This window comes from Nicotiana tomentosiformis, chromosome 11 (genome assembly GCF_000390325.3).
Source record: "Nicotiana tomentosiformis chromosome 11, ASM39032v3, whole genome shotgun sequence".
Lineage (NCBI taxonomy): Eukaryota > Viridiplantae > Streptophyta > Magnoliopsida > Solanales > Solanaceae > Nicotiana > Nicotiana tomentosiformis.
The window spans coordinates 38148747-38159059 of record NC_090822.1 but is presented as its reverse complement, the minus strand read 5'-3'; the positions used below and the strand labels follow the sequence as shown (position 1 = coordinate 38159059).

The window sequence follows — 10313 nt, the reverse complement described above, 5'->3', positions numbered from 1 at the left end:
CCCCTAACCCTAATTCATTCCAGCCTCACCAGCCGCCCTAGTTTCCCCTTTATCTCATTATTTCCCTCGTCCTTTTCCCTATGAAGATTCACGAAACTAACACAAATCAATGCTAGAGCATTGGAAGACAACTATAGCTCCAATAATCTCCCTTATAAACTCAAAATCTAGCTAAAACTTCCATTTCCATCTCTCATTTCCAAGCCTCAACTCATTGAAACCCTAACCCTAAATTTAAAAAACAAAGAATCTCATGATCACTATGTTAGTTTGTTCATATAACCATTAAAGTGTCGCATGCAGCCACATATTCGAAAGAATCGTGACCTCTTCATGACGGTTGATGGCCGAGAGGTAAAATGCAGGGACCTCTGGGCAATGTTTTTGTCCCACGGTCCGTTGGCCTCAAATGGCTAGTCTGGTCGTCATCTTTGGATAGGTAAAATCCTTACCCTAGTTTCCCTTTCTGAGTTCTCATTTTTTTACTTTGATTTCATCATACGATCTCATCAATATTCATCATCATCCTATGTCTTCAACTGAATTTCAAAATTCAAATGAAAACCCTAAATCTCCAATCTTGGCAATAATATCGGGCTTTAATGCCCTCACCAGCACACTAAAATATAATCGAATGATAGTAAATACACTTGAATTCTCTTTAAATCTTTAAGTTTGTTTGTCCAAGTTACTTTTTTCTCTTTCGTTTCTGTTCGAGTTTAACTGCTTGGAGTTGGCTGTGAGCATTGGTTCTTAATGGCTGATAGTAACTACCTCGTTTGCTGCCCCTAAAAAGGTTAGTAAATCCCCGATTCTACCTTAATAAGTCAGATTTGTTTATTGCTTTCGCATAGTGGTTCTTCTTAGTTATTGAATGTTTCGCTCTTAATCGTGTGTCTACTGTCTCTCATGTTATTCTGTTAGTCAGCATATGTCCCTCAATTGTGGTTTGATGCTCATGTTGATGTTTACTTAACTAATTAATATCCCCTATTATCAGCTATGTTTGTCCCTTATGTTGTTTTGTTTAGTCAACAAATGTCTCTTGGTGACCATTAAATCTTATTTGCTATGTTTATGTTTTGCTTGGACACTGGTTCTTTGTTGTTAGTCATTTAGGTTCTTACACCATATTACTTGGATAATTGGTGTCTTTCATTGAAAGTACGTGTGACCTATCATGTTAGCATACCGGACAGATTGAAGTCTTGTTAGCAAGTAGTATATGTTCATCATATTAACTTGAATATAGAACATGTGATAAAACTTGAATACCTGCCCCTAACATGTTTAGTAATTGTATTTTGTTTTATAAAACCATGCATGCTGTTTCTTTATCATACTGATTGTTTATGTTTATGGAAACCATTCTATAATACCTTAATAAAATGAGGCAACACTGCCTGGCCTATTGATTGAGTATTGTTGATCTAAGTTATTTGATAATATAGTTAAAATTCCTATCTTTCTTGTTATTCAATATCATGTTGTAGATACTATGCATATAGGACCCTTTCTTAATTATCAAATCACTTCATTGTTTTATCTAGTTGATTGCTTCTGTTATTCATTGTTAGCATAACCCTTTGTGAGATTATTTTCAAGTCTGAATTGCCTAACCTAGACTACTTAACACTCAGTGAAGAGTGATCATGAACTAGTGTCTGCCAGTGACTATCCTAAGATGTTTGGGTTTCATGTAAGTTCTGATTCATGGTGGTATTGAAACTTTGTTTATGGAAATATTCAATATGAAATTTTGGGTTAAATCTCTTGATATGCTTATGTATTGAATAATTTTTATTAATTATGAAGTGAGTTATTGTGTTACACCCCATACTTTTGACGTCGATTGCGTCGTTAATTAACTAACGTAAGCTCAGAGAGTTTAATATCTCTCCAAAAGGTTAAGAGAAGTTTATTGAGGTGATAAGTAAGTTTTGTAAGAATTCAGGGTTATACAAATCAAAGAAATTCTTTCCACTGAAGTTCTCTAAAAAAAGTGGATTGCCATAGCCGTACTTTTGGGATAAGAATAAGAGTGCTTAGTATGATAATAAGGTCTTGTAATAAGGTATTTGAATCTTACAATAATCGTATGTTAAGATTTGAAGTCAAGTAAGTTGTAAAATTATTTTTTGCAAAAGTTGTCGCAAGATACGTTCATAATCTTACTAAGTTTTTTTTTATCTTACTGAAATTTGGGTATAATATCAGTGAGATTTGCTTTCAATGTAATTGGAGTTATAGGGTGATCCACCCACCAAAATTAAGCTCTACGAGACTAGTTTCTAATGCATTAAACTATTCATCAATACAATATCGGAGTAGAGAGATATGTAGCAGATATATATTCATATTTTCACGAGATTATGCAAGAAGCTCCCTATGAGTCCCACTTTAGACGGTGGAAATATTCACACATATATATATATATATATATATATATATATATATATATATATATTGAACACCTACAACCCATTTTCATTCGTATTTTTCACTATTTCCAGATCCAAAACACTCCCAAACCCTCTCTAAGTGTTCTCATATGGGTACTATATGGTTTTCCTTTGACCATGGGATTCTTCACATTTTCATTTGTATTTTTCACTGAATTTGGTTGGTTGTGTTGCTAAAATGATAAGAAAGATAAGTAGGGCAAAAGATGTGGTCGTGATGTTAAGCTACTATTGATAAGGAACTTGAGAGTTCTATGTACTCTAAGGTGTTTGACAAATTGTCTAAGTGAAGGCTACTTATAGTTATTGATTCTATTTTGATTCCAATAAGTTGTATGATGTAGATTATCGTTCTGTAATGACCCGATCGATCGTTTTGAGCATTTTCACTAAGTTCGGTGGTTTAAGATCATGAGTAGAATCGTATGACTTATGATGACTTGTGTGTATCTTCGATTTTGATTTTTGGGTGATTAAAGATTAATTTGGATGAATGGTTCTCATCTTAGAAGCATTATGTTAGAATAGTTGACCAATTTTACTTTTGTGTATTTGACCCCGAATTACAGTTTTGATGGTTCCGTTAGGTCTGGATTATGATTTTGGATTTGGATGTATGCCCAGATTTGCATTTGGATATTTCTAAAATGTTTAGGCGCTAATTGGAGAATGTTGGCAATTTGATGGTTTGGAAAGTTCATAGGTTTGATTGGGAGTTGACTTTGATGATATCAGATTCGAATTATTGTTTCGGAAGTTGGAATAGGCTCGTTATGTCATTTGAAACTTGTATGCAAATTTTGAGGTCATTCTGATATGATTTGATATGGTTTGGCAAGAGTTTTGGAAGTTGAAAATTCAAAAGTTCATAAAGTTTATTTGAGGTGAGACTCGTGGTTTTGATGTTATTATGTGTGATTAGAGGCCTCGAGTAGGTCTGTGTTATGTTTTGAGACTTGTTGGTATGTTCAGACGGGGTCCCGAGGGGCTCGAGTGAGTTTCTGGATGGTTTCAGACCATTTCTAGGCCATTTTTAGTTGCTGGGTTTTGGCTACTGGGTGTGAATCGTGATCGTGGACCTTTGGCTCGCGTTCCCGAAGAGCAAATTGCTGTTTGGGCCTTGTGAATCGCGATCGCGGTAGCCTCTCTCGCGATCGCATAGAGGAATTTCTACTGTCACAGTTCTGAATTTGGAAGCTTATATCTTGCAATCCATAAAGAATTTGGACGTGATCCAAAAAAGTAAGTTGTAGCTCTTTTTTACTACTTTTAAGTAAATAAAACCGTTTGTCATTTGAAGTTTTGTATAAAAAGTAATGGCTGATATACTACAGGCTATCTAGAAGAGTTTGGGAAGTGTTAATGGAATTTGTTCATCGCGATCGCGGGGGCCTTGTAGGTGTTTTTGTGGCAAGACTTTTGGATTTGGCAGTCTGTATGACTAGGATGATTTAGAGGGATTCAGTTATAATGGCCTGGTTATAGGCAAATGGGTTTCGAAGAGTTTATGATGGTTTTGACAATGGCTTGAGGTTGATGTCTTCTACGGGTATGAAATGTTTGTTGCTACCATTAGATATCCCAACTATATCAAAATAAATATGAAAAGATTCATAAATATCTATTTAGGCTTCACAATTCGGCAACAAGCCTTCAACCATCCCAAATTATCCAGTAGGCTCATCCGTTAGCCTATTCAATTTAATTATTGTCATTTAATACTCATTTGGAGTCATTAATAATACTATGTTAATTACCCAACATCATCAAGTCACTATTCATTGCCTTCTCAACCAAACTCTAGGTTCAAGAACATCCATTTCAAGAACTAGTGTTGTATCCTATCCAAATGGTGATTCCCAATTAAATTCGTACATCAATTAAGTTATCAAGTCTATTGGAATCATTAGAAACTCAAGACATATGTATTTATATCAATTCATCACTATTCATCTTCTTCTTTACCCAAAAATGGCATTCTCAAGAACTACCCTTAGGGTACATACAATATCCCATTATAACTTCAAATAAAACTCATAAACATTCTACCCATACTCCAATATGACATATATATGAAGCTCAAGAGAAGGGATTACCTCTTGGTGGAAAAATCTCACTTTTTCTCTTTTTGGTGTTCTTGAAGCTTCAACCCATTTCCTATGGATTTGATCCATAATATGTTAGTGTATCCATGGTGGAGGAGCTTCTCCTTCTCTCTAGAAATCCATTCCAAGATGAAGAACTAACACACTCTCTCTCAAAACCCTCATTTTCAGCTCCTTAAAATGACCCTTGAAGCTGGGTAGCCTCCTGCGTAGGCTACGCACAAAGGCTACGCATGGTGGACTTCTATTCCTCTTCAATTGTAAGTTGCTGGATTTGCCTACGCAATGGTGCGTAGGCTATGCTGCTATGGTGCATAGGCTACACTGCTATGGTGCGTAGGCTACCAAGACTAGCGTAGCTGTTTTGTCACCCTTTAGTAAAAAGGTCATAACGTCTTGTAGGAATCTCCAAATGACGAACGGTTTGAAGCATTAGAAACTAAATACATAGACCTTTCGTCTGATAGGTGATAAACAATATTAAACTTCATATCGTGAGAGTTATGCTCGTTTAAAGTTAGGTCTTATGCGAACTCACTTGAAACTTTACCCCATCGTGTAATTTCCAACTTGACTTAGCCTTGGGGCTCTTCTTAGACCAAAAACCATTCTTAATGCACCTTATACATATATTATCATGATCAATTAATATCATTCATATTATTAGTCCTGTTCATACCCGAATTAATATAATTAGTACCTGCCAATCTTCTTAATAGTCTTAAAACATTTCGTAATTTTTCGGGGTGTTAAATTCTCACCCACTTAAGAACATTCATTCTCGAATGTTTTACAAGTCATTATTAGGCATAATATTATCCTCATTTCACCTTAACCATCATCTTTAATCGTTCTTGACTTCATATAGAACTTAGATGTTCTTCCAACATTTCTACTTCCTCAAGGCCCCAAAATTTGGCAAACTCCCAAATTGTTCAGACATTTTGGCAGAGTGTCCTCTGCAATTGGGTCTAACTACCTGCCAGAGAATCACCAAAACCAGTCCTAACAACATATACATGAACCAACGATACAACATAACATTAAAACAATGCCAACTGTGGCCTCACGAGCAGTATACTACCAAAAAGGACCACCTTTAACATCAGCTATACAGTTGATACATAATTCATAAAAGATAACTCTTAGCATTTTCATAGAACACAACTTTATAAATACATGGCTATTCAAATAAATGAGGGTACTTCTTCTTCATTTCTTCCTCGGCATCCCAAGTGGCCTCTTCAACCTGCTGGTTTCGCCATAACACTTTCACGGAGGCAATTTCTTTATTTCTCAACTTTTGAACTTTCCAATCAATAATAGAAACTGGAATCTCTTCATAAGTCAATTCCTCATTAACCTCAATAGTCTCAACCGGAACAATGAATGTCAGGTCTCCAACTGCTTTCTTCAACATAGACACATGAAATACCGGGTGCACTAATGATATCTTAGGTGGTAGCTCAAGCTTGTATGCCACCTCACCAATCCTTTGAATGATTCTGTACTGTCCGACATACCCCAGAATCAATTTCCCTTCCTCACCAAATGTCATTACACCCTTCATGTGGGAAACCTTCAATAATACCCAATCATTTTCCTTGAACTCCAAATCCCTACGACGAACATCCGAATGACTTCTGACGACTCTGTGTAGTCTTCAACCGCTCCTTAATGATTTTAATTTTTTCCATAGCCTGATGCACGAGGTCTGGCCCTATCAACTCTGCTTCCCTAATTTTGAACCACCCAATGGGATATCTACATCTCCTACCATATAAAGCCTTGAACGGTTCCATCTAAATGCTAGCATGATAAATATTGTTGTAGGCAAATTCTATGAGTGGCAAATGATCATTCCAGCTACCTTTGAAGTTAAGAACACAAGCACGAAACATATCCTCAAGCATCTGAATAGTCCGCTCTGCCTACCTGTCAGTCGGCGGGTGAAAGGCTGTACTAAGATTCACCTGACTACCCAGACCTTGCTGAAATTTCTTCCTAAAATTCGTCGTGAACTGTGCCCACCGATCAGAAATAATAGAAACTGGAGTGCCATGCAGTTTGATGATTTCCTTGATATACAACTGAGCATACTGTTCCGTTATATCGTTAGCCGTAACAGGTAAGAAGTACGCTAATTTCGTGAGTCGATCCACAATCACCCAAATCGAGTCAATCTTACGAGGAGTGCGAGGTAGTCCTACCACAAAGTCCATATTAATCATTTCCCACTTCCACATTGGAATTTCTATGTTCTGTGCCAACCCACATGGTCTTTAATCTTCGGCCTTCACTTGTTGACAATTTGGCTTATCGCCACAAAGTCCGCTACATTCCTCTTCATATCATTACACCAATAGACTTCCTTAAGATCATGATACATTTTTGTAGAGCCCGGGTACACAGAATACCTAGAGGTGTGAGCCTCGGTCATGATTCTCTCCCGAAGACCATCTACATTTGGAACACATAGACACCCTTGGTACCTTAGTGTACCATCACCCATGCCAAGAGAAAAGGCCATGGTTTTATGTTTATGAATCCCCTCTTTCAATTGTGCCAACAATGGATCGTTGTATTGCTTCTCCTTAACTTCCACAACAAGTGATAATTCAGCCCTATTTTGCACAATCATCGCTCCTTCACTAGAGTCCACAAGACGAACTCCCAAACTAGCCAATCGGCGAACTTCCTTGGCCAATGGCCTTTGATATGCCTCCAAGTGTGCTAAACTACCCATAGATTTCCGGCTAAGAGAATCCGCTACAACATTAGCCTTCCCTGGATGATATATAATATCAATGCCATAGTCCTTGAGTAACTCAAGCCATATTCTCTACCTCAGATTCAATTCCTTCTGCTTGAAAATATATTGAAGGCTTTTATGGTCCGTGAATATATCCACATGGACACCAAATAAATAATGACGCCAAATTTTCAATGCAAACACCACCGCCGCAAGTTCTAAATCATGTGTTGGATGGTTCTTTTCATGATTCTTGAGTTGCCTAGAAGCATAAGCTATCACCTTGCCATGTTGCATTAATACACATCCAAGTCCGATTCTCGAAGCATCACAATATACTACAAACCCATTTGTACCCTCTGGTAGGGTCAACACTGGTACAATAGTCAATCTCAATTTCAACTCCTGAAAGCTCCTTTCACAAGCATTTGACCATTGGAAATTAACCGTCTTCTGCATCAATTTAGTCAACGAAGAGGCAAGAGTAGAGAACCCCTCCACAAACTTTCTGTAATACCCAGCTAAGACTAAGAAACTGCGAATCTCTATTAGAGTTGTAGGCCTCGGCCAATTCTTCACAGCTGCTATTTTCTGAGGATCAACCTTAATTCCTTCACTAGAGAAGACATGACCCAAGAATGTGATAGATTCAAGCCAAAATTCATACTTTGAAAACTTTGCATATAACTTGTGCTGATATAGGGTTTGCGAAACTACCCTGAGATGATCGGCATGGTCCTCTCGATTGCATGAATATACAAGTATATCGTCAATAAACACTATCACTAAAGAGTCGAGAAAATACTTGAATACTCGGTTCATAAGATCCGTGAATGCCGACGGGGCATTCGTTAGCCATAAAGACATCACCAAAAATTCAAAGTTCCCATATCGGGTTCTAAAAGCTATTTTCGGAACATCCTGCTCCCTGATTTTTAATTGGTGATACCTGGATCGTAAATCAATTTTGGAGAAGTACTTAGCACCCTGCAATTGGTCAAATAAATCATCTATCCTTGGCAGTGGGTACTTATTATTGATTGTGACCTTGTTGAGCTGCTGATAGTCGATACACATTCGTAGTGACCCATCTTTCTTCCTTACAAAGAGAACCGGTGCGCCCCTAGGCGACACACTCTGCCGGATAAAACCCTTTTGTAAAAAATCATTCAATTGTTCCTTTAGTTCCTTCAATTCTTCCGGTGTCATTATGTGGGGTGGAATAGATATAGGCTACGTGTCTGGCATCACATCAATCTAAATATCAATGTCCCTGTCTGGTGGTATACCAGGGAGCTCATTCAGAAAGACTCCCGAAAATTTATTCACAACAGGCACTAACTCATGTTTCGGTGCCTCAACATCGATGTCCGTAACATAAACCAAATGGTAAACACACCCTTTGTTGATCATCTTTGTGGCCTTAAGGTAAGAAATAAACCTACCCTTTGGCACCACATCACCCCCCTTCCACTCAATAACTGGCTCATTTGGAAATTCGAACCTAACGGTCCTAGTTCGCAATCAAGCTTGGAAAAACATGAATAAAGCCAGTCCATCCCCATTATTATATCAAAATCGACCATCCTCAATTCAATGAGATCGTCCATGGTGTTCCAACCAAGCAACGTGACACCACATTCCCAATAAACCCGCGCATCCAAAATAGACTCACCAACCAGAGTAGATATAGAGAATGGCTCATGAAGCTGTTTCGGTTCTATCCCAAATTCCATAGCAACATATGGAGTGACATATGACAAAGTGGAACCAGGATCAGTAAGATCATACACATTATGAGATTAGACAGTCAATATACCTGTGACAACATCTAAGGAAGCTTCTGAATTCTAAGGACTGAGATGTCCCTGAAGACCCTCCCCTGAACATTGACCTGCCGCCACCAAAAGAACCGCCAAAGTTGCCCGTAGACCGGGCCTTATTGCTACCCTCTCGCTCCATCATGTTCTACAATTTGCGGGTTTCTGTTGCTTGAGAAAATGCCACCATCTTCCCATAGTTCATATCAGAATTCAAGGTAGATTAGAGGCCTCATTAATTACCAATGGATTTAGGCCCTGCACAAACCGGTGCACTCTAGCCTCCATAGTGGGAAACATGTAAGCATACTTGGACAAGTGCGCAAATCACATATGGTATTCCCACACACTCAGGATACCTTGCCTCAGGTTCTCAAACTCAGCGACACGTACTGCCTTAGTCTCGGCATGCAATAAATGATCAATAAAGGCATCGACAAACTCACCCAACCTCGCCGGAGGGCTCCCTTCTTCATGGGACTCCTCCTAGAGCTCAAACCAAGAATATACCACCTCTTTCAGGCAGTATGAGGCTAACTCCACTTCCTCTGTCTCAGTAGCACACATAACTCAGAGAGTTTTGTGCATCTCATCAATGAAGTCCTGGGGGTCCTCCTCTGGGTTAGTACCCGTGAAAACTGGAGGATCTAACTAAAGAAACCTGTTCAACCTCGAACTAGTAGAATCCCCTGGCTGACTGGAAGAAGTGGGTGCAACATTCGATCTCTAGGATTGGGAAGCCACTATCTGAGCCAACATTTGTATGGCTCCCCTAAGATCAACATCAGAAACACTAGAATCAGAAGCTGGAGCTGGAGGTGGAACTGGAATATCAGTTGGAGGGACTGTTGCACCCTCAGTAGGTGTAAGGACAGGTGCAGTCTGATCAATTGTAGTAGAATCAGGCAGTGTAGTAATTGGGGGAATATCCTCACCCCTTGGGTGATCAACCGCATCATCAAATATAGGATCAAATGCCACTCCTGGGGCGACATTGGCTCTCTAGCCAGTTCTTGCCTTCTTCTTAGATGCCATGTACAGAAAATTAGAGCAACGCACGAGATAAAGGAGGAACAATCTTACAATCAGCTCTATTGCACGATTAAGAACATGAAAGAAGGGTATCATTCCTAAATGTTCAAGTAGCCTCCCCATTATAGATGTGGTCGGCAAC

General features: G+C 38.7%; 1 long non-coding RNA gene across 3 annotated transcripts; it reads left to right on the top strand.

Annotated features, from left to right (window-relative positions):
• Window positions 1–4082, top strand: LOC104108748 (uncharacterized). Of its 3 annotated transcripts, none has more exons than XR_689098.4 (3): window positions 1–796; window positions 3087–3704; window positions 3797–4082. It is a non-coding gene; the product is annotated as an uncharacterized lncRNA (long non-coding RNA). The 3 variants fall into 3 exon arrangements; XR_011412018.1 differs by having other exon boundaries at window positions 3050–3704; XR_011412017.1 differs by having other exon boundaries at window positions 3032–3704.
• Window positions 4083–10313: the final 6231 nt, after the last annotated feature.